The sequence below is a fragment of the Mustelus asterias genome, unplaced genomic scaffold (genome assembly GCF_964213995.1).
Source record: "Mustelus asterias unplaced genomic scaffold, sMusAst1.hap1.1 HAP1_SCAFFOLD_210, whole genome shotgun sequence".
Lineage (NCBI taxonomy): Eukaryota > Metazoa > Chordata > Chondrichthyes > Carcharhiniformes > Triakidae > Mustelus > Mustelus asterias.
The window spans coordinates 157,905-182,630 of NW_027590197.1; the positions used below are offsets into that span (position 1 = coordinate 157,905).

At 48.5% G+C, this 24,726-nt stretch overlaps 1 protein-coding gene across 1 annotated transcript in view; it reads right to left on the reverse strand.

Moving 5' to 3' along the window:
* The window catches only part of LOC144485689 (uncharacterized), a 259,005-nt gene that overhangs the window by 104,020 nt on the left and 130,259 nt on the right, over positions 1-24,726 (reverse strand). The window lies entirely within an intron of this gene.

Below are 24,726 nucleotides of genomic sequence, written 5' to 3' on the forward strand. Positions count from 1 at the left end.
CGATTGTGAATCAGAGAGGCGGAGCTTCCTCCTCGGTAATGGGCCTGGGTTACCTAGGCAACCATCATGGGAGACGAAGTGGGTCCGGTTCAGATGTCCTGTCAGGGTGGCCATCTTGGTGAAGGTACAGTGAGTAGGCGGAGCTTCTCCCCGTTGCAAGGTGCGGGTTACCCAGGCAACTGGCTGTAGCCATCTTGGAGCGGGACAGAGACTGGGATTGACAAATTGGGGGAGAGAATATTCCAGAGAAACGAGAATTGTCTGCTCTGAATTTCTATCCTGTACTCATTGTGAACACTCTTTTCAAACCATTTTCCAGGGGAGGATTTACACAAATTAAAATGAACATCAAAATCTGACAGAGATTCATTAGGAGCTGAATATCATCGACCTCTGCATGAGGAACGAGAAATGTTTGTCTGTTCTGTCTGTGGGAAAAGATTTCAAACATCAGTGTGACTGGAAAAGCACCGAGACACACACATGAGTGAGAGTGTTCGAGTGAGCTAACTATGGAAAGAGCTTCAACCAGTTACACAGCCTGAAAAACATCACACCATTCACAGCGAGGAGAAACTGTACATGTGTTGTGTGTGTGAACGAGGCTTCAACTGGTCGTCCAACCTGGAGAGACACAAGGGCACCGGCACCATGAAGAAACTGTGGAAATGTGGGGACTGTGAGAAGGGATTCAATTATCCATCCCGGCTGGAAATCCATCAACACAGTCACACTGGGAACAGCATCACAGAGAGACCGCGGAAATGTGAGGATTGTGGTGAAGGATTCTATTATCCATGTCTGCTGGAAGTCCATTGTAAGAAGTTTAACAACACCAGGTTAAAGTCCAACAGGTTTATTTGGTAGCAAAAGCCACACAAGCTTTCGAGGCTCTGAGCCCCTTCTTCAGGTGAGTGGGAATTCTGTTCACAAACAGAACTTATAAAGACACAGACTCAATTTACATGAATAATGGTTGGAATGCGAATACTTACAACTAATCCAGTCTTTAAGAAACAAAACAATGGGAGTGGAGAGAGCATCAAGACAGGCTAAAAAGATGTGTATTGTCTCCAGACAAGACAGCCAGTGAAACTCTGCAGGTCCACGCAACTGTGGGAGTTACAAATAGTGTGACATAAACCCAATATCCCGGTTGAGGCCGTCCTTGTGTGTGCGGAACTTGGCTATCAGTTTCTGCTCAGCGACTCTGCGCTGTCGTGTGTCGCGAAGGCCGCCTTGGAGAACGCTTACCCGAATATCAGAGGCCGAATGCCCGTGACCGCTGAAGTGCTCCCCAACAGGAAGAGAACAGTCTTGCCTGGTGATTGTCGAGCGGTGTTCATTCATCCGTTGTCGCAGCGTCTGCATAGTTTCCCCAATGTACCATGCCTCGGGACATCCTTTCTTGCAGCGTATCAGGTAGACAACGTTGGCCGAGTTGCAAGAGTATGTACCGTGTACCTGGTGGATGGTGTTCTCACGTGAGACGATGGCATCTGTGTCGATGATCCGGCACGTCTTGCAGAGGTTGCTGTGGCAGGGTTGTGTGGTGTCTTGGTCACTGTTCTCCTGAAGGCTGGGTAGTTTGCTGCGGACAATGGTCTGTTTGAGGTTGTGCGGTTGTTTGAAGGCAAGAAGTGGGGGTGTGGGGATGGCCTTGGCGAGATGTTCGTCTTCATCAATGACATGTTGAAGGCTCCGGAGGAGTCCATTGACGCAGTCATGCTGGGGAGAAGCTATTCACCTCTTGTGTGTGGAAAAGGATTTATTAAGGCAGCGAGCCTCGTGTCACACCTGCGAATTCACACTGAGGAAAGACCGTATGGCTGCACATACTGTGAAAGGAGGTTTAAACAGTCATCTACCCTCACTGCACATCAGCAAATTCACACTGGGATGAGACCATTCAGCTTCTCCGTGGAAAGAGATTCACCCAGTCCTCCATCCTGTTAATATACCAACACACTCGCACTGGGGAGAAGCAATTCATCTGCTCCATATGTGAGAAAGGATTTACTCAGTCATCTGGCCTTTGGTCACACCACAGAGTTCACACTGAGGAGAGGCCATACCCCTGCTCAGTCTGTGGGAAGGAATTTACTCAGTTATCTCACCCTGCTAACACACCAGAGAAATCACACTGGGAAGAAGCCATACAGCTGCACTTCTTGTGGGAAGAGCTTCAGGTCTTCATCCAACCTCAGTGCACAGAAACCTGTTCTCGCTGGGGAGAAATCATTCACCTGCTCGGAGTGTGGGATGGAATTCACTCAGTCAGCCAAACTGGTGGTACATAAGAGAATTCACACTGAGGAGAAACCATTTAGCTGCACCTCCTGTGGAAAGAGCTTTGGGCAGTTATCCACACTCACTGCACAGCAACGCACTCACACTGGGGAGAGGCCATTCACCTGCACTGTGTGGGGGAAGGGATTCACTCAGTCAGCCAGCCTCATGTTACACCAGTAAGTTCACACTGAGGGGAGGCTGTTCAACTGCACTCACTGTGGAAATAAATTCAGGCAGTCTTCCGACCTCACTGCACACCAGTGAATTCACACCAGGAAAAACATCATTCAACTGCTCCCTGTGTGGGAAGGGCTTCACTCGGTCATCTGGGCTTTGGTCACACCAGCGAGTTCGCACTGGGGAGAAGCCATTCGGCTGAACTCATTGTGAAAAGAGTTCCAGATCTTCATCTGATCTGAATGTACAAAGCGAGTTCACACTGGGGAGAGGTCGTTTACCTGCTGTGTGTGTGGAAAGGGTTTCACTCGGTCAGCCAATCTGCAGACACACCAGAGCGTTCACAAGTGACTGCAGGAGTTGGATTATATTGTTATTTGCTGTTAAGCACACCTAGGATTGTTAGTCTATTTTTTATTTGGTTTGTTTCTGCTGGTGTTAACAGCCCTATCGCAGACAGAACTGTAATATTGTGGAAAGAGCTTGATTTTTGGGGCTGCTGAGTCCCTATTTAAAAGCACCATCTGTGATCTTTCTCTCTAACTCAAGAACTCTCAACAGGTATGAGTTTGCAATAAAATGATCAACCTCCACTTGAATTCCATGTTGATCGTTGATGCAAAATCTACAACTCAGTGTTGAAATGTTCCATCTCCAATTATTAAATGCTGATTAATCTTTGCTGACGATTCTCACTGACTTAAATATTCTTTACAATGGGAACTCTATTACATTATCAAGGTACATTGAACAAAACAGAAAAATATTTCACAGTCACATCAGTAAAATCTTCATCAATCAACACTGATACTGATGAAACTTGGAAGTCGCTGAGTTCTCTCATTTCTGACACAGCAGTGGCAACATTTGGTAAAAGTTGCAAAGATGGTTTGAGACCCACTCAGCAGAGATGACATCTGTCATTGAAGCGAAAAGCAAAGTCTACCTGAAGTACAACATCAACCGAAAAGCTGGAACACTGTGTCACTTGAATGTAGCCAGGACAAATATGTAAAAAACAGGGAGCGATTGTGCAAGTAATCATTTGATCAGCCTATTTCAAGAAATACAAATTGTCTGTGGCAACAGAAATCTCTGTGCGGTGTATGATGGGATCAGGAGAGTAGTTGGCCTTCCCATCATCAAAGTTGCTCCCCTGAAATTGTCACTTGAGCTGGAAAAGGCTATTGGTTGCAGACCTACCTCAGTTGACCTTTCTCTACACCCTAGCTATGACTGTATCATGACATTCTGCACTCTCTCCTTTCCAATGTACAGTATGCTTTGTCTGTATAGCGCACAAGAAACAATATTTTTCGCTGTATACTAATACATGTGACAATAAATTAAACAGACCGCACAGAGAAACTAACTTTATAACAATCAGGATAGAATTAAACACAATGCTATGTTGGGATGCCCTGTGGTTGTGAAAGGCTCTGTAGAAATGTAAGTTTATAAATTGAAGATTTCTGTTCTCTGATCTTGTTATCTGGAACTGAATTGATTTCAGCCACCCCCATCTTGTCATTTATTAAATTCACTTTGGTTCAGACAAGACTTTAACCAATTAAGACAAAGGCAGAATTCTCTGGATAGTAAATTTAAAAAGAAGTTTATTCATGAAAAAGGTTCACTGAACCACTTTAAGACATTGGCTTTTATAACTTGATGTGGGTGATCAGTCTGGAAGGTTAACCCTCTCTGGCTCCTTCTTTGACAGGACTTTTTGTGGAATTCAGCCTCGGGAGTCTGGCTCCTTCTTTGACAGGAATTTCCTTGAAACTCAGCCTCGGGACTCTTCAGTATTTGGCCAGCAGGGAAGACCTTTGGAACCTCTACTTTTATCCCCCTACATCAGAGTTGGGCCTGTTTAACATGCCAATTGGTCAATTTGATGAGATTAATTCAATTGAATCCCCAATATTTACACCACCTTTTCTCTTCATCTGAGTCAGGAATACAACATGATTGTTTCAGACTATCCCTTTACCTGATTCCATACAATCCCTTGTTCATACAGTTTCAAATATTGAAGAGTTTGAAGATCTCTCTCGCCAGTACATTTATCTTCATTGCACATTTACATACACAGCAATAAGCTTTTACATTTTGGAGGTATTCCCCAATAAAGGTTAATAGCTCTGGGTCGATTCCTATGTGGACCACCTCAGTTTCCACCTGCGCCTCCCCCCCACCACCATCTGCCGGGCCCGTGGGCTCTCCGGGGCCTAGTGCTGGGTCCGGCGACGCGGATGCCTGGGATCATGGGCACGAGCATGGGGGGGTGGGCGACCCCGAGCCGGCAAAACTGGCGACGCCGCCACCTCGGGGGGACATGACGGGGGACAGGGGGGGTGCGGCAAGGTGAAGAGGGGCGGAGGGCGAGGGGCCTCACCTGCCCGAGGACAGGTTAACAAAAAGAGACAGGGCCCCTCGGGCACCGCGGTGTTCGAGGTCTGCGTGCCCCTCCCCCCTTGTGAGTCATCTCCTGCCGTGCCCCCACCTGTCTTTGTGCCTTGTCCCCAGAAAAAAGGGGGCAAGGCACAGCACAAAACTAAACGCGTGCTGCCTCAGTCCCCCGTCGAGGAGTCCCCGGGACCGGGTGGCAGCGGGGCCCCCGCGGCTCCGTTCCACCCGGTCGATTACAACCTGGACTTCTTTAGCATGTCGGGGGACTGGGGCGACACCCCAATGTTCGTGTCCCTATCATCAGGTGGTCCACGGGAGGAGGCCAAGTGGGTGACAGCCAGGAAGGGTGAAGCTCGGGTGATTGAGAGCACCCTGGTGGATGTGCCCCTACACAACAAGTACTCCTGCCTGAGTACTGTTGGGGGGGGACAGCCCACCTGGGGGAAGCAGCACTGGCCGGGCCTCCGGAGTGGAGTCCGGCCCTGTAACTCAGAGGGCTAAAGAAAAGAGGGGAAGGCAGTATTAATCGGGGACTCGGCAGTCAGGGGGACGGACAGGCGATTTTGGGGAGGCAGGCGGGAGTCTCGGATGGTGGTCTGCCTCCCTGGGGCTGGGATTCAGGATGTCGCTGGGCAAGTCCCAGAAATCCTGAGGGGGGAGGGAGAGGAGCCGGAGGTAGCGGTACATATTGGTACCGCTGATGTGGGTAGGAAGGGGGAAGGGGTCATGAAAAGAGAGTATAGGGAATTAGGGAGACAGCTGAGGAGGAGGAAAGCAAAGGTAGCAATCTCAGGATTGCTGCCTGTGCCATGGGAAGGCGAGGACAGGAATGGAGTGAGGTGGAGGATGAATGTGTGGCTGAGGGACTGGTGCAGGGGGCAGGGATTCAGGTTCCTGGACCATTGGGACCTCTTCAGGGGCAGGTGTGACCTGTACACAAAAAACGGGTGGCACTTGAATCCCAGGGGGACCAATATCCTGGCAGGAAGGTTGGCTAAGGCTACTGGGGAGAGTTTAAACTCGATAGGTTGGGGGGAGGGGATCAGAGTGAGGAAGTTAGCTCGCAAACAGAGAAGGGTTATAGGCAGTGCAAGAGGGAGGATGGACGGGGGATAGAGAAGGGGAGAGCTCAGACCAAAGGATTGAGATGTGTTTACTTTAATGCCAGGAGTATAGTGAATAAAGGGGATGAGCTCAGAGCGTGGATCGATGCCTGGAAGTATGATGTGGTGGCCATTACGGAGACTTGGATGTCTCAGGGACAGGACTGGATACTCCAGGTGCCGGGATTCAGATGTTTCAGGTAGGACAGGGAGGGAGGCAAGAGAGGGGGTGGAGTGGCACTGCTGATCAGGGATAGTGTCACAGCTGTAGAGAAGGTGTATGCTGTGGAGGGATTGTCCACCGAGTCTCTGTGGGTGGAAGTTCAGAGTGCGAAGGGGCCGGTCACTTTGCTGGGAGTTTTCTATAGGCCGCCCAATAGTAACAGGGAGGTGGAGGAGCAGATAGGGAAACAGATCCTGGAGAGATGCAGTAATAGCAGAGCTGTTGTGATGGGAGACTTTAATTTCCCAAACATAGATTGGAATATCCCGAGGGTAAGGGGATTGGATGGGGAAGAGTTCGTTAGGTGTGTTCAGGAGGGTTTTCTGACACAGGATGTGGACAAGCCTACAAGAGGAGAGGCTGTACTTGATCTGATACTGACCAATGAACCTGGACAGGTGTCAGATCTCAGTGGGAGAGCATCTTGGGGATAGCGATCATAACTCTATCTCCTTTAGGCTTGCATTGGAAAAAGAGAGGATCAGGCAAGCTAGGAAAGTGTTTATATGGAGTAAGGGGAAATATGAAGACATTAGACAGCAAATTAGAGGAGTAAATTGGAAGGAGGTATTCTCAGGGAAATGTACTGAAGAGAGGTGGCAGTTTTTCAAGGAATGTCTGTCTAGAGTTCGACAGAACAACGTTCCGAGCAGACAGGGAGGTGTTGGTCGGTTAAAGGAACTGTGGTGCACGAAAGCTGTGCGGGACCTAGTCGAGAAGAAAAGGAAAGCGTACAAAAGACTCAGAGCTTGGCGAAGATAGGGATTTAGAAGAGTATACGACTTGTAGGAAGGGACTAAAGAAGGAAATTAGGAGAGCCAGAAGGGGTCACGAGAAGGCCCTGGCAGGTAGGATTAAGGAGAACCCTAAGGCGTTCTATAAATATGTGAAGAGTAAAAGGATGAGACGTGACGGAATAGGGCCTATAAAAGGTGAAGGTGGGAAAATCTGTACGGAACCAGTAGAAATGGCAGAGGTGCTCAATGAGTATTTTGCCTCGGTTTTCACAGAGGAGAAGGACCTGGGTGGATGTACTGCGGGCTTGTGGTGGACTGAAAAGATTGAGTATGTGGACTTTAAGAGGTTGTGCTGGAATCTTTGAATGGCATCAAGATAGATAAGTCGCCGGGTCCGGATGGGATGTACCCCAGGTTACTCGGTCTGGGGAGGTTTGTTGCTGGCTTTAAAAAGGGATTGCCTTGGAGGTTTCAGCCTCACTGTTCCACAGAGAGAGCTGTGGGTAAGCGAGAGTGTTTTTTAGTGGAGATTTATTTTTTTTTTCAGTTAATTTTGTGCGTAAAATCGGAGGGTTTTTTTTTCAAAACCGGAAGTAGGCCTGGGGAGGTTTGTTGCTGGCTTTAAAAGACAGGCAGCACTTACGAGCGGGCAGTGGAGCAAGTGAAGCAGAGTGGGAGCTGGCAGGGCTTTGGCTCAGAGGGCTTAGGCGGTAAGGGCGAGGCAGGGCAAGTTATTTTTATCCAAACATATATAGGAAAAGGGTAACTATGAATGATAGGCCAGTTCTGTGCTTCCGCTGTGGGATGTGGGAGTTCCTGGAAACACCGAGCCTCCCGGAGGACCACATTTGTGCCAGGTGCGTGGAACTGCAGCTCCTGAGGGACCGTGTCACGGAACTGGAGCTGCAGATTGCTGACCTTGGCCTCGTCAGGGAGAATGAGAGAATAATTGACACGAGTTATAGGGAACTAGTTACACCGGGGCATCGGGAGGAAGACACGTGGGTCACAGTTAGGAGGAGTAAAGGTCAGAAGGGTAATGTACCAGAGAGTACTCCAGTGGCTGTCTCTCATAATAGGAAGGGCTCGGCGACAGGTGTGAGAGGGGAGGGGAGTGAGCAATTAGTGGAGGGGTCACCCGTGGTTGTCCCCCTCCAAAACAAGTATATTGTTTTGGATAGTGTGGAGGAGGATGACTCTCCAGGGGTAAGCCACAGTGACCAGGTCACTGGCACAGAGTCAGGCTCTGTGGCCCAGAAAGGAAAGAGAGGGATTAGGAGAGAAATAGTGGTGGGGGATGCGTCGGTTAGAGGCACGGACAGGCAATTCTGTGGGTGCAAACGGGACTCCAGGATGGTAGTCTGCCTACCTGGTGCTGGGGTAATGGATGTCTCCAAGTGGATAGGAGGCATCTTAAAAAGCGGAAGATAAAGAAACGGATGTCATTGTACACACTGGTGCAAATGACGTAGATAGGAAGCACAGGGGGATCCTACGAGAGCAATTCAGGGAGTTGGGAAATAGACTAAAAAGTAGGGCCTCCAGGGTGGCCATCTCTGGGCTGCTCCCAATGCCTCGTGCCAGTGAGGCTAAGAATAGGGAGTCAGTACAATTGAATGCTTGGCTAAAGGACTGGTCCAGGAGGGAGGGCTTCATTTTCCTAGATCAATGGGAAGTTCAGGAGAGGATGGCACCTGTACAAGGAGGACGGGTCACAACTAAGTTGGAAGGGCACGAATATCCTGGCTGGGAGTTTTGCTAGTGCAGTTCGGGGGGGGGGGGGGTTTAAACTAGTATGGCAGGGGGGTGGGGATCAAAATATTAGGTCTACAAGTGTCGAGGCTGGGGACGAGCTTGGGGCTGGGACAAGGCTGGCAAAGAAGAAGTGCACTCTGGGGGAGGATGACCTCACTGGGCCTGGAGGTCTGGAGTGCTTATACTTAAATGCAAGGAGCGTAGCAGGTAAGACAGACAAACTTAGGGCCTTAATGCTCACAAGGAATTTGGATGTGGTTGCAGTGACAGAGACTTGGTTGAAAGAGGGACAGGACTGGCAGCTGAACATTCCGGGGTACAAGTGTTTTAGGTGAGACAGAGGAGGGGCCAAAAGAGGTGGGGGAGTAGCAGTATTAGTTAGAGAGCATATTACAGCAGTGCAGAAGGAGGACAATTCAGAGGGGTTGTGTAACAAGTCACTCTGGGTGGAGCTTAGAAACAGGAAGGGTGCAGTCACTATGTTGGGGGTATACTACAGGCCCCCCAACAGCCCAAGGGAAGTGGAAGAACGGATATGTCAGGAGATACTGGATAGGTGCAGGAAAAATAGGGTTGTTGTAGTGGGAGACTTCAATTTCCCTGGTATAGACTGGAAATCGCTGAGAGCAGGGACTCTGAATGGGGAGGAATTTGTAAAATGCGTACAGGAGAGTTCTTTGGAACAATATGTAGATAGCCCGACTCGAGAGGGGGCTATACTGGACCTAGTACTGGGGAATGAGCCCGGTCAGGTCTTCAAAGTTTCGGTAGGGGAACATGTGACAAATAGTGACCACAATTGTTAGCTTTAGGATAGCGATGGAAAAGGATGAGTGGTGTCCCAAGGGTAAGGTGTTGGATTGGGGGAAGGCTAACTTTAGTGGGATTAGGCAGAAATTGGCAGCTCTTGATTGGGAGAGGCTGTTTGAGGGTAAATCCACATCTGGCATGTGGGAGTCTTTTAAGGAACAGTTGTTAGGGCTACAGGACAGGCATGTGCCCGTAAAAAAGGATAGGATTCAAGAACCGTGGATAACCAGGGAAATTGAGGGACTGGTCAAAAAGAAAAGAGGCGTATGTTAGGTCCAGGCAGCTAAAAACGGAGGGAGCTCTGGAGGAATACAAAGAAAGTAGGAAAGAACTCAAACGGGGAATTAGAAGGGCAAAAAGGGGTCACGAAATGTCCTTGGCAGACAGGATTAAGGAGAATCCCAAGGCATTTTATTCATACGTTAGGAACAAAAGGGTTGTCAGGGGAAAAAAAAATTGGACCTCTCAGGGACAAAAGTGGGGAATTATGCTTGGAGCCCAAAGAAGTCGGGGAGATCCGAAATGAATACTTTGCGTCGGTATTCACAAAGGAGAGGGATGTGTTGACTGGGAGTGTCTGAGGGGAGTGTTGAACCGTTGGAGAAAATCTCCATTACAAGGGAGGAAGTGTTAGGTTTGTTAGAGAATATAAAGACTGACAAATCCCCAGGGCCTGATGGAATCTATCCAAGGCTGCTCAGGGAGACGAGAGATGAAATCGCTGGGCCTCTGACGCAAATCTTTGTCTCGTCACTGGACACAGGTGAGGTCCCAGAGGATAGCTAATGTGGTCCCGTTATTTAACCCAGGTAATTATAGGCCGGTGAGCTTGACATCCGTGGTGGGGAAGTTGTTGAAGAAGTGACTGGAATGGTTGACGGGGGAAGGGCCGTGGATGTCATCTATATGGACTTCAGTAAAGCGTTTGACAAAGTCCCTCATGGTAGGCTGGTGAAAAAGATTGGATCTCATGGGATAAAGGGGGAGGTGGCTAGATGGATGGAGAACTGGCTTGGTCACAGAAGACAGAGGGTGGTAGTGGAAGGGTCTTTTTCCGGCTGGATGCCTGTGACTCGTGGTGTTCCGCAGGGCTCTGTATTGGGACCTCTGCTGTTTGTGATTTATATAAACGATCTGGAAGAAGGTGTAACTGGGGTGATCAGTAAGTTTGCGGACGACACAAAATTGGCAGGACTTGCAGATAGTGAGGAGCATTGTCAGAGGCTACAGAAGGATATAGATAGGCTGGAAATTTGGGCAAAGAAATGGCAGATGGAGTTCAATCCTGATGAATGCGAAGTGATGCATTTTGGTAGAAATAATGTAGGGAGGAGCTATACGATAAATGGCAGAACCATAAAGGGTGTAGATACGCAGAGGGACCTGGGTGTGCAAGGCCACAGATCCTTGAAGGTGACGTCACAGGTGGAGAAGGTGGTGAAGGCAGCATACGGCATGCTTGCCTTTATAGGACAGGGCATAGAGTATAAAGGTTGGGGTCTGATGTTGCAGATGTATAGAACATTGGTTCGGCCGCATTTGGAATACTGCGTCCAGTTCTGGTCGCCACACTACCAGAAGGACGTGGAGGCTTTGGAGAGAGTCCAGAGGAGGTTTACCAGGATGTTGCCTGGTATGGAGCGGCTTAGTTATGAGGAGAGATTGGATAAACTGGGGTTGTTCTCCCTGGAAAGACGGAGGATGTGGGGAGACTTAATAGAGGTGTATAAAAGGCATAGATAGGGTGAACGGTGGGAAACTTTTTCCCCCGAGGGGTCATAGATTCAAGGTGAAAGGGGGGGGGGGGGGCGGGCGGGGGGAGGAGGTTTAACACAGATATCAGAAGGACATATTTTACACAGAGGGTGGTGGGGGCCTGGAATGCGCTGCCAGGCAAGGTGGTGGAGGTGGACACACTGGGAACGTTTAAGACTTATCTAGATAGCCATTCAGACGGAATTCCACATTGGCCCAAAAACCTCAACCCCCCCTCCCTGGGTGAGGTGCCCCACAGCCTGAGCCGCCTCGCGGAAATGTCCTCCGTGCCTTTTTCTACCGCGTGGAGGCGTTTCCTGTGCGGGCTGCTGCTGCACACCTTCCAGTACCACACCCTCGCCCGGATACACCTTGGCGGGCCTTGTTGCCATGGGCAGCGGAGGTCCCCAGTGGAGGTCCCTCTACGGAGAGATCTCCCCCAATTACGTCGGGGACCTGGGGTGGAGGGTGATGCATGCAGCAGTTCCGCACAACCGTAGGATTCACTGGTTCACGGGCTCCAAAGACTGCCCTTTCTGTGGCCTTGTGGAGTCCGTGGACCATGTCTATGCTGTGTGTCTTAGGCTGCACTCCTTTTATGTTTTCCTAAAGAACCTTTTATTGATGTTTTGTCTGCACTTCAGTCCCACGCTCCTGATCTACGGACACCCGGTGCGGAGAGGAGAGGGTCGGGATGGCGACCTCCTCATGAACCTGCTCCTGGGCCTGGCGAAACACACCATTTACCGGTCCAGGCAACAGGCGATCGAGTGGGCCGTCCATCCTGACTGTCTGTCCCTCTACCGCAGCTACGTTCACGGCCAGGTGTCCCTGGAGAGGGAGCATGCGGTGTCCACGGGCGCGGTTGACACTTTCCGCGCCCGTTGAGCACCGCAGAGGTTGGGGTGCATTATTGACCCTAATAATCACATTTTAAATTGATCTTTAAGTTTCCTTTGTACTTTGATTTCTGTTCGGGCTGTTCCCCCTCCTTTTGGGGAGCTGCCCCGTTTACTTTGTCCTGACTTAACCTGAGTTTGTTTATTTGGTTTGACCTTAAAAGAGGGCAACATCTGTGAGTAACACACTTTCTTGGAGCTTGCTTGCTGGAGACGCCCGTTTTCTATTGTTTCTGCAGAATTGTTGGCTTCCTGCAAGGAAGAAGGGAGGAGGGAAGGGGAGGAAGGTGAGCTATCGCCTGCCTGCGGTCCGCTGGAGGGTGCTCTCTCCCTGGAGGGAGAGAGGGAAAGAGGACACGGAGACACACTCTTTCTTTACTTTTTTCCACCTACGGGAGGGAAGACTGCACCGGGGGGGGGGGGGGGGGGGGAAGACACCCTGGACTTAGTTTGCGCCCAAGAGAGCTGGAAGAGTAAAGTCCCCCTCCCCACTGCTGCTGCCCCCAACACCGGCACTCCCTCCCTCCTGACTGGGGCACCAGCCCTCCTCAGTGCCCTCTCCCTCGGGTACGATCTGCACCTGCGTCTGTGCAGATTGCCACTTTACCGAAACCCGGAATGGCGGTGATCCGCTTTGCGCCCAAAACAGGTGCAATGGCGATTTAAATTGAATGAATGAACTGCCCGCCCAACTTTCCCCCTTCACCACCGCGTTTGCCAATCCGGAACCGCACCGTAATGGACCTGCTCAATAAAAGTCTGAATCGGGTTCTCCAGCTTCTGAAGGGCACGTTCAGTGTTTCCAACGGCTCTGACTCAGATCAGTGGTGTGGGGGGGGGGCGGGGGGGGGGGGGGGGGGGGGGAGGAGAAGAGGGTCAGATCATTCTCTGGTTTGGGGGGGGGGGGGTGGGGGGTAAGAGGAGGAGGAGGACGATCAGTCTGGGTACGGGGGGGGGAGAAGAGAGAGAAAGTGGGTTGACTGATGTGTGGGTAATGGGGAGGGGTTTGATTCTTTACTCAGTGGTTGGGGTGTGGAATGGACTACCTGCTGTGATAGTGGAGTCAGACACTTTAGGAACATTTAAGCGGTTATTGGATAGGCTCATGGAGCACACCAGGATGATAGAGAGTGGGATAGCTTGATTTTGGACAAAGCTCAGCACAACATCAAGGGCCGAAGGGCCTGTACTGTACTATGTTCTGTGTGTTCCATGTAATCCGAGGTTGTCCTCCTCGCTATTTACCACACCACCAATGACAATTTGTTCAATTCTATCACACACCCATCCCTGCTTTCTGTACCTACATTGTCCTTCCACACAGTGAACACAGATGCAAAATACTCATTTAGTACCTCAAATACATCTTCCGGCTCCACACCAAAGTTGTCTAATGGGCAATTGGTTCCTAACCAACCTACTCTTTTCCCGATTACCCTCTTGCCCTTAAAATATAAATAAAAGATCTTGTGATTTTTTCTTTAGTTCTAACCTTCTGTGGCAACGCACTGCCTCAATAAGACATTGGGACTCAGAGTGTTGATGCAGTTTGATGGACAAGTTGTCTCCATTCTGAACAATGGGGAACAAGCCCCTCCCATTCACTGACAATTTGCCCCTTACAAAGATGGTGATCACCCATCCACACATCGCCATCTTTATTGGGGGCAGTCATTAAGATCTTAGGGATCTTTGACCCGCTTGATGCAAATGAGGGAACTGGTGAATTTTCTTTCTGCACTGTAAAGAAGCGGTGATGCGAGTTCCTGACTGATGGGGAAAGATCACAGACAGCAGTTCTTAAAGGGAAATGGCAATCCTGAAAACACAATCAGCTCTAGATCCAGAATATTAAACTCCAGCCCAGTTACAGGGATTATTATCAGCAGAAACAAACCTCAAATGTCAGAATGAATGTGGCTCACTCCTGGATGTGATTAACAGCAGCAGCTACAGCAGAATCCACTCCCTGCACTCACTCGTGAAGTCGCTGGTGTGTCACCAGGTGGGAGGAGGTAGTGAATCCCTTCCCACACTCTGAGCAGGTGAATGGTCTCTCCCCAGCGTGAAGTCGCTGATGTGCTTTGAGGCTGGATCAATGTCTGAAGCTCTTTCCACAGTCAGTGCAGCTGAACAGCCTCTCCTTAGTGTGAACTCTCTGGTGTCACAAGGTTGGATGAATTAATGAATCGCTTCCCACACGGAGCAGGTGAACGGCCTCTCCCCAGTATGAACTCTCCAGTGTAGTTGTCGGTTACACATCTGGACGAATCCCTTCCCACACACAGCAAGTGTACGTTCTCTCAGTGTGAACTCGCTGGTGTAATGTTAGGCGGGATGATTGAGTAAATTCCTTCCAACACATGGGGCAGTTGAAGGGTCTCTCCCCAGTGTGGGTGTGTCGATGAGTTTCCAGTTTGGATGGGCAAGTGAATGCTTTCCCACAGTCCCCACATATCCACGGTTTTTCTCTGGTGTCAGTATCATCATGTCTCTCCATATTGAGTGATAAGTTGAAGCCTCGTCCACACAGAACACATGCACAGATTCACATTGCTGTGAATGGTGTGATGTTTTTACAGGCTGTTCACTGGAAAACTCTCATTCGGTTGTGTGTGTGTCTCTCAGTGCTTTTCCAGTCACGCTGAGTCCAGTCATCTTTTCCCACACTCCACATTCAAAGGCTGATGGTGTTCAGGTGCTGGTGAATTGAGCAACTGTTAAATCTTGGTGTGAAACTTGATTCCATTTTGCTGACTGTAAATCTTCCCCTTCAAATATCCTGCAAAAGGAGTTTACAAAACTACTGTCAGTCCAGGATAGAAATTCTGATCAGACAAGTCTAATTTCAAAGGGAACAACTTTTCTGTTCTTGTTCCCCAAAACAGTAAATCTATGTCCCACACACTCTCCCTCCTCCCTGAGTTGAGGGCAGCACGGTGGCACAGTGGTTAGCACTGCTGCCTCACAGCACCAAGGACCCAAGTTTGATTCCCAGCTTGGGTCACAGTCTGTTTGCACATTCTCCCCATGTCTGCATGGGTTTTCACCAAGTGCTCTGGTTTCCTCCCACAGTCCAAACAGGTGCAGGTTAGGTGAATTGGCTATGCCAAATTACCCCTAGTGTCAGGGGGACTAGCTCAGGTAAATGCATTGGCTAATGGGGATAGGGCGTGGACGGGATTGTGGTCAGTGCAGACTCGATGGGCCGAATGGCCTCCTTCTGCACTGTCGGATTCTAGGAGATCGAAATGAAATGTTGCATATTTTTCATTCATCCTCACAACTAATTTTTCCAAATCACTCCAAGGCCTTTTCTTCCCTATCTCTGGAATCACCTCCAGCATTGCTCCAATTCTGGCTTCCTGCACATTCCCTATTTTAATCACTCCACCATTAGTGACTAGACCTTCAGTGCACAGGGATGACTTCTCAAAGAATTCCTACAGTGCAGAAGGAAAGCATTTGGCCCATCAAGTCTGCACCAACTCTGAATATTTTACCCCTGATCTATACCTGTAACCCATGTTTTTACCCCACTAATCCACCTTACCTGTACATCTTTGTACACGGAGGGGCAATATAGCATGGCCAATTCCTCTGAGCGTCACATCTTTGTACAGTGGGAGGAAACCAGAGCACCCAGAGGAAACCCACACAATCACAGGGATAACGTGCAAACTCCACCCAGACAGTGACCCAAGGCTGGAATCGAACCTGGGTCCTTGGAGCTGAGAGGCAGTGTTAACCACCCTGATATTAATGGTGTTTTATCAATAGAAGTTGTTGTTGGCTGTAACCCTAAATTCCGGTTTTCAACAACAGTTTGTTATGAAATCAATCTGATTTTTTTTGTCCCCTGTGGGTTATTCATTTGGTTTCACCCCCAAGAAATACGGTGGCTGTGCATGCGTTGTTCCAAATTACCCTCAATAAAGATGGCAGATGCGCAGGCACTTTGCAGTACGTGGATCCCTATAAAGATGGTGGATATTAACTCGGTCCTGAAGCCTCCGGAAGGCCCAAGGAATTTGCTTTGCTAATTGAGGCCAACATCGGGTGTTTATAAAGCCTCACCACCCACCCACCAACTCCATTTATGTTTCCAGTTTTATTTCGGGCTCTGCATCCGCACTCAGTCTTTGTAAACACGTTCCTCTTAGAGTGAAGGGCAAGGCTGGCAGAAGTCGGGAACCCTGGATGACTCGGGATATTGAGGCCCTGGTCAAGAAGAAGAAAGAGGCAGATGACATGCATAGGGAGCTGGGATCAAGTGAATCCCTTGGCGTATAGGGGATGTAGGAGTAGAGTTAAGCGATAAATCAGGAGGGCAAAAAGGGGACAGAAGATTGTTTTGGCAGATAAGGCAAAGGAGAATCCAAAGAGCTTCTACAAATACATAAAGGGCAAAAGAGTAACAAGGGAGAGAGGAGGGCCTCTTAAGGATCAACAAGGTCACCTATGTGAGGATCCACAAGAGATGGGTGAGATCCTATAATGAATATTTCTCATCAGTATTTACTGTTGAGAAAAGCATGGAACTTGGGGAAATAGTGATGTCTTGAGGAGCGTACATATTACAGAGAAGGAGGTGCTCGAAGTCTTAAAGTGCATCAAGGTGGATAAATCCCCAGGACCTGAAGAAGTGTATCCCAGAACATTGTGTGAGGCGAGGGAGGAAATTGCAGTTCCCCGAGCTGAGATATTTGAATCATCGATAGTCACGGGTGAGGTGCCTGAAGATTGGAGTGTGGCAAATGTTGTGCCTTTGTTTAAAAAGGGCTGCAGGGAAAAGCCTGGGAACTACAGGCCAGTGAGCCTCACATCTGTGGTGGGTAAATTGTTGGAAGGTATTTTGATCCACAGGCATTTAGAGACGCAAGGACTGATTAGGGACAGTTCTGCATAGCTTTGAGTGGAAAATCATGTCTCACAAACTTGACTGAGTTTTTTTGAAGGGGTAACCAAGAAGGTAGGTGAGGGGAGTGCAGTTGATGTTATCGACAAAGACTTTAAGCAAGGCCTTTGACAAGGTACCACACGGTAGGTTGCTACACAAGGTTAAATCTCACGGGATCCAGGGTGAGGTGTCTAATTGGATACAAAATTGGCTTCTTGACAGAATAAGTAGTCTCACAACACCAGGTTAAAGTCCAACAGGTTTATTTGGTAGCCAATACCACAAGCTTTCGGAGCACTGCTCCTTCGTCAGATGGAGCAGTGCTCCGAAAGCTTATGGTATTTGCTACCAAATAAACCTGTTGGACTTTAACCTGGTGTTGTGAGACTTCTTATTGTGTTCATCCCAGTCCAACGCCGGCACCTCCACATCATGACTTCTTGACAGAAGCCAGAGGATGGGTTGTAGTGAATTGTTTTTCAAACGGGAGGACTGTGACCAGCGGTGTGCCTCAGGGATCAGTGCTGGGTCCACTGTTATTTGTCATTTATATTCATGATTTGGATGAGAATATGGGCAGCGTGGTTAGTAAGTTTGCAGATGACACTAAGATTAGTGGCATAATGGACAGTGAAGAGTTATCTTGATCAATTGGACCAGTGGGCTGACGAATGGCAGATGGAGTTTAATTTGGATAAATGCGAGGTGATGCATCTTGGTAGATCGAACCAGGGCAGGACTTACTCAGTTCAGGAGAGTTATAGAACAAAGATCATGGGGTACAGGTTCATAGCTCCTTGAAAGTGGAGTCACAGATGGACAGAGTGGTGAAGAAGGCATTTGGCATGCTTGGTTTCATTGGTCAGAACATTGAATGCAGAAGTTGGCACAATTTGTTGAAGTTGTACAAGACATTGGTAAGACCACATTTGGAATACTGTGTACAGTTCTGGTCACCCTATTATAGGAAGGATAATATTAAACTAGAAAGTGTGCAGAGAAGTTTTACGAGGATGCTACCAGGACTTGGTGTGAATGACAAGGAGGCGCTGGATAGAGGGAGGGGAGGGGAGGGTCGGGAAGGCAGGCCCCAGCTCCCCCACTCTCAGGGCACTGAGCTGCACCTGCCTCCCCACAGGCAGCACTAACTCCAGGCCCAAGTGGGCAGGAGGCGGTGAAGCGGATCCTTATCTGGGAGGCACTGACACATTTCCCCCAGGGCTGTGCAGGGCAGGGTATCTCAGTGCAGGGGGCCCCGCTCTCTCTGAGCCACAGCCCAAGGCACTGACCAGTGCTTCCACACCAACCTAACCTGCTGGCACCAGAGGACCTGCAATTTTCTCCCGAGCCTCCCACTCCATCAAGTCCTGGGGATTTATCTACCTTGATGTACTTTAAGACTTCCAGCACCTCCTTCTCTGCAGCACTATTTTAACCTCAATGAATATAAAATAACATTGTTAGCTATTGAGATAAATTAATTTTAAAAAATAAACACAAATTGCAAATTGATGATCTGCTATGTTAAATTCTCCTGTGGGACTACAGAGATTTAGAAACTTTTACTTTATCTCCTCTCTCTCCCCTTGACTCTGGCTGGATTCAATCACAGTCACTGATTCCTCTCGTTCTGTCCCTTCCTGATTCTGAATATTCATTGTTTTACAGAATGATACAGCACAGATGGAAACCATTCAGCTCAGTATGCCTGGAAGATCTATCCAATAAATTCAATAGCCCTGTTGGAAAAGTCAGAACAATAAGGCCACACTTGGAATACTGTGTGCAGTTTTGGTCACCCTATTATAGAAAGGGTATTATTAAACTAGAGAGAGTGCAGAAGAGATTGACTGGGGTGCTACCGGACTTGATGGTTTGAGTTATAAGGAGAGGCTGGGACTTGTTTTTCTGGAGCGTAGGAGGCTGAGGGGTGACCTTATAGAGGTCTATAAAATAATGAGGGGCACAGATCAGCGAGATAGTCAATATATTTTCCCAAAGGTAGGAGAGTCTAAAACTAGAGGGCATAGGTTTAAGGTGAGAGGGGAGAGAAACAAAAGTGTCCAAAGGGGCAGTTTGTTCACACAGAGGGTGGTGAGTGTCTGGAACAAGCTGCCAGAGGTAGTCGTGGAGGTGGGTACAATTTTATCTTTTAAAAAGCATTGAGACAGTTACATGGGTACGATGGGTACAGAGGGATATGGGCCAAATGCGGGCAATTGGGATTAGCTTAGGGGTTTTAAAAAGTGCAGCATGAACAAGTTGGGCCGAAGGGCCTGTTTCCAGGCTGTAAACCTCTGACTCTATAAAAATCTCCATTTAAAACCCGCTCGCTCGAGCTCCTTACCGCCTGCCGCAGGCACTGCGCATGCTCCAGCTCCCAAACCAGGATGGGGCCGTTAACCTGGGCCTGTTCCCGGGAGGGAGGGAGAAGCCCCGCAGCTGCAAACCAGGGAGCTGACAATGATTCTGAACGGTTTGCGAATCCTCCCCAATCTCCAACCGCCGGCTCCGCTGCTGCGATGTTGACTCCGCCCCCACCAGGTTTTATCTGAGCGTTGGTCCTCCAGCCCCGCCCCTCATTCACTCCGATTGGTTGGAGGACCAGCCACTCCCGCTCGGTCCTCCAGCCCCGCCCCCTCTTCCCATTGGTTCGGAGCTGCCGACAATCAGTCCCCGGGCATTGTGATGTGGAGCATGCGCAGTGTCATTGCTGTCCTTGGCGGTTGTTTGTCCCGGAGAAGCGGAGTCAGCGTTAGGCGGTGGCTGGGAGGATTTGGAAACACTTTGTGGATCCGCAAACCCTTCAGAATCATTGTCAGCTCCCTGGTTTGCAGCTGCGGGGCTTCTCCCTCCCTCCCTCCCTCCCGGGAACAGGCCCAGGTTAACGGCCCCATCCTGGCTCAGCCACTGGAGGATGGTTCACACCAGAGGATGGGGGAGGGGGACAATAAATAAGAGGTTACACTTTGGCCTCAAATCAATGAGGACTCTGATCTCTGGGAAGGAAGGAAACCCTGGGAGGTGGGCGGGGAGGATTCACAAACACCCGCTGGAGACCCAACACCCCCAATAAGACCCATTGGTTTTATTGTCAGTCTGCAGACAGGAGCTGGAGAACTGAACCCAGACAGAGGAGAGGGAGGGAGAAAACTGGGAGTGGAGGAAAGAAATGGTTTGGATTTCAGCCCAGGGAGGAGGGAGAATGTGTGGGACGGGGATTTACAGATTTGGGGGAATGAGAGAGGAAAAAAAGTTCCAGAGAAACTAGAATTGTCTGTTCAGAATTTCATAGAAATCATAGAAACCCTACAGTACAGAAAGAGGCCATTCGGCCCATTGAGTCTGCACCGACCACAATCCCACCCAGGCCCTACCCCCAAATCCCTACATATTTACCCACTAATCCCTCTAAACTACACATCTCAGGACACGAAGGGCAATTTTTTTTTTTGCATGGCCAATCAACCTAACCCGCACATCTTTGGACTGAATTTCTATCTCGATTGACTGTGACGATTTTTGTTAACTCCTTTTACAGGTGAGGTGAGGAAACATCACATAAAAATCAGACTGAGTATCGATTTATTAGGACCTGAATATCCTGAGACTTTGAATGTGGAAGGAGAAATGTTTGTCTGTTCTGCCTGGAGGAGAAAATTTCAAACATCAGTGTGACTGGAAAAGCACTGAGACACACACACACCCGAGTGAGAGTGTTCCAGTGAACTGACTGTGGAAAAAGCTTAAACCAGTTACACAGCCTGAAAAAACATCACACCATTCACAGCTGGGAGAAACTGTACATATGTTCTGTGTGTGGACAAGACTTCAACTGATCATCCAACCTGGAGAGACACAAGGACACTGGCACTATGGAGAAACCTTGGAAATGTGAGGACTGTGGGAAGGGATTCAATTATCCTTCCCATCTCGAAACTCATCGTCGCAGTCACACAGGAGAGAGACCGTTCATCTGCTGTGTGTGTGGAAAAGGTTTTGTTCAGTCACAACACCTGCAGTCACACCAACGCTCTCATTCCAATAAGAGACATTTAAAATGTTCCAACTGTGAGAAGAGCTTTAAGAGCAAAAAGCACTTGAAACAACACCAACACACACACACTGGAGAGAGGCCATTCATCTGCTCTGTGTGTGGGAAGGGATTCACTCAGTCAGCCACCCTGATGAGACATCAGCAGACTCACACAGGAAAAAGGCCGTTCACCTGCTCAGTGTGTGGGAAAGGATTCATTCAGTCATCCACTCTGCTGAGGCATCAGCGAGTTCACACTGGGGAGAGGCCGTTCCCTTGCTCCAAGTGTGGGAAGGAATTCACTCGGTGAGACACTCTCAGTTTGCATCAACATGTTCACACTGAAAAATTTCTTTTTAAACATTACGAATGAGAGAAGAGTGAGTTGCAGACACACCAATGCATTCGTGTTGAAGAGTGGATGCTCACCTGCTCTGTCTGTGGGAAGGGACTTATTCAGTCACCACAGCTATTGAGACATCAGTAAGTTTCTGTGCAAGGGTGGGATTCTGTCAATCACTTCCATTGTGTGTTTCTGCTCATGTTAAACTCCAACCCTGTTCTAGGAGTTATTGATATTCTAGATAAATGTCACTAAGTCAGTTTTTATGGAAATGCGCAGTGCTGTGTTAATATTTCTCCAATGGAAGAGGAGACTTGATGTCCTGCTACCAGCTTCATTTTCTCATTTCGAACTCGAGATTATTTCAGTTCTCACGCCTTTGGTTATTCTCATGGACAATTCTCAGCTCCCATATTTTCCAGAGTGTCTTTCCTGGCGCTGGGATCCAGGGAAGTTATCGGTCACAGTCCTGTGATCAAAAAAGCCAAAAACAAGTCTGCTTGGACTTCACCCCTGTCCCAAAACATCTCTCTCTTCTTTGACATGTGAATGGAACATGATGCCTGCAAACCTGGTTTAAATTGAAATCGTCTCAGCAAATTTAACAGGAACCTGCAGGCTGATGAGACTGTGTTACACTGTCAGTGTGTTCCTGCACTTCTCTGTTTTTAACAAGAGCCTGCAGGCCTCTGAAACAGTGTTAACTGTCAGTGTGCTGATGTACTGCTCTGTACTCAACAGTAGCCTGCAGACTAATGAGACTCTTACACTGTCAGTGTGCTGCTAGAACAACAAAGAACAGTTCAGCACAGGAAACAGGCCCTTCGGCCCTCCAAGCCTGTGCCGCTCCTTGGTCCAACTAGACCAATCGTTTGTATCCCTCCATTCCCAGGCTGCTCATGTGACTATCCAGGTAAGTCTTAAACGATGTCAGCGTGCTTGCCTCCACCACCCTACTTGGCAGCGCATTCCAGGCCCCCACCACCCTCTGTGTAAAAAATGTCCCTCTGATATCTGAGTTATACTTCGCCCCTCTCACCTTGAGCCCATGACCCCTCGTGATCGTCACCTCCGACCTGGGAAAAAGCTTCCCACTGTTCACCCTATCTATACCCTTCATAATCTTGTATACCTCTATTAGATCTCCCCTCATTCTCCGTCTTTCCAAGGAGAACAACCCCAGTCTACCCAATCTCTCCTCATAGCTAAGACCCTCCATACCAGGCAACATCCTGGTAAACTTTCTCTGCACTCTCTCCAATGCCTCCACGTCCTTCTGGTAGTGCGGCGACCAGAACTGGACGCAGTACTCCAAATGTGGCCTAACCAGCGTTCTATACAGCTGCATCATCAGACTCCAGCTTTTATACTCTATACCCCATCCTATAAAGGCAAGCATACCATATGCCTTCTTCACCACCTTCTCCACCTGTGTTGCCACCTTCAAGGATTTGTGGACTTGCACACCTAGGTCCCTCTGTGTTTCTATACTCCTGATGACTCTGCCATTTATTGTATAACTCCTCCCTACATTATTTCTTCCAAAATGCATCACTTCGCATTTATCCGGATTAAACTCCATCTGCCACCTCTCCGCCCAATTTTCCAGCCTATCTATATCCTGCTGTATTGCCCGACAATGCTCTTCGCTATCCGCAATTCCAGTCATCTTCGTGTCATCCGCAAACTTGCTGATTACACCAGTTACACCTTCTTCCAAATCATTTATATATATCACAAATAGCAGAGGTCCCAGTACAGAGCCCTGCGGAACACCACTGGTCACAAACCTCCAGCCGGAAAAAGACCCTTCGACCACTACCCTCTGTCTCCTATGGCCAAGCCAGTTCTCCACCCATCTTGCCACTTCTCCTTGTATCCCATGAGCCTTAACCTTCTTAACCAACCTGCCATGTGGGACTTTGTCAAATGCCTTACTGAAATCCATATAGACAACATCCACGGCCCTTCCTTCATCAACCGTTTTTGTCACTGATGTACTGCTGTACTGCTCTGTATTTAACAGGAGCCTGTAGGCTTATGAGGCTGTGTTACACTGTCAGTGTGTTCCTGTACTGCTCTGTATTTAACAGGAGCCTGCAGGCTTATGAGGCTGTGTTACACTGTCAGTGTGTTCCTGTACTGCTCTGTATTTAACAGGAGCCTGCAGGCTGATGAGGCTCTTATACGGTCAGTGTGCTCCTGTACTGTGGAGCCTTTGCTGTTATGAAATGTGGATGAATAGTAATGAGCCTCACATCCTTGCTCATGTTGCTGTGGTTGTGTAGAAAAGGAGTGTGTAAAGGGCTGGTATTTGTGTGGAGGTGTGAACGAAGGAAATGGTATCTGTTTGTGACAGTGACACGTTCTTGTGCTCACACTCAGAACAATGCACAGATATCATTCTGGTTACAGTTTGAACAGGGTCAGATCACAACTGTAGTGAACAATTTAAACATAAATATCTCCAGTGTAACTGCAGCTTGTTCGATCAGAGCTGGGGAGGAGAGAGTTCTGAATCCACTGTATTATCTCTGTTCTCCAGACTGGGTAAATTTTAAGTCAAATGATATTTCATTCAAGGAACAGGCTCACAGCCAATAGGCTGAATTGCTGTGTAACTTGCATTAAAAAATCATAAAATTCAGGTACAGACTAACTAATCATGTTAAACACATGGAAACTGTGACAATCCAGTGATAATAACAATTAACAAATTCATCAGGTAACAGGAAAGTGGTAGACAGGATATTACAGAAGGAATATTGAATTAGATTGTTAAAATTACAGACCAATACACCATTACAGGCTCGGAGATGCAGATAAATTTCATATAAAAGGCAGGCAGTGGCGTAGTGATATTGTCGCTGGACTAGTAATCAAGAGTCCCAGGTAATACTTTGGGGACCAGGGTTCGAATCCCACCACGGCAGGTGGTGAAATCTGAATTCAATAAAAATCTGGAGTTAAAAGTCTAATGACCAGGAAACTGTTGTCGATTGTTGTAAAAAAAACCCATCTGGTTCACTAATGTGTTTAGGGAAGGAAATCTGCCGTCCTTACCTGGTCTGGCACATCTTTGACTCCAGATCCACAGCAACGTGGTTGACTCTTAAATGCCCTCTGCAATGGCCTAGCAATCCGCTCAGGTCAAGGGTAATTAGGGTGGGTACTAAATGCTGGCCAAGCCAGTGACATCCACATCCCATGAATGAATTTTTAAAAAGTACTTCACTGAGTACTGGAACCATGTGAGGAATTACTCTGTCTGTATTATTGCAGTG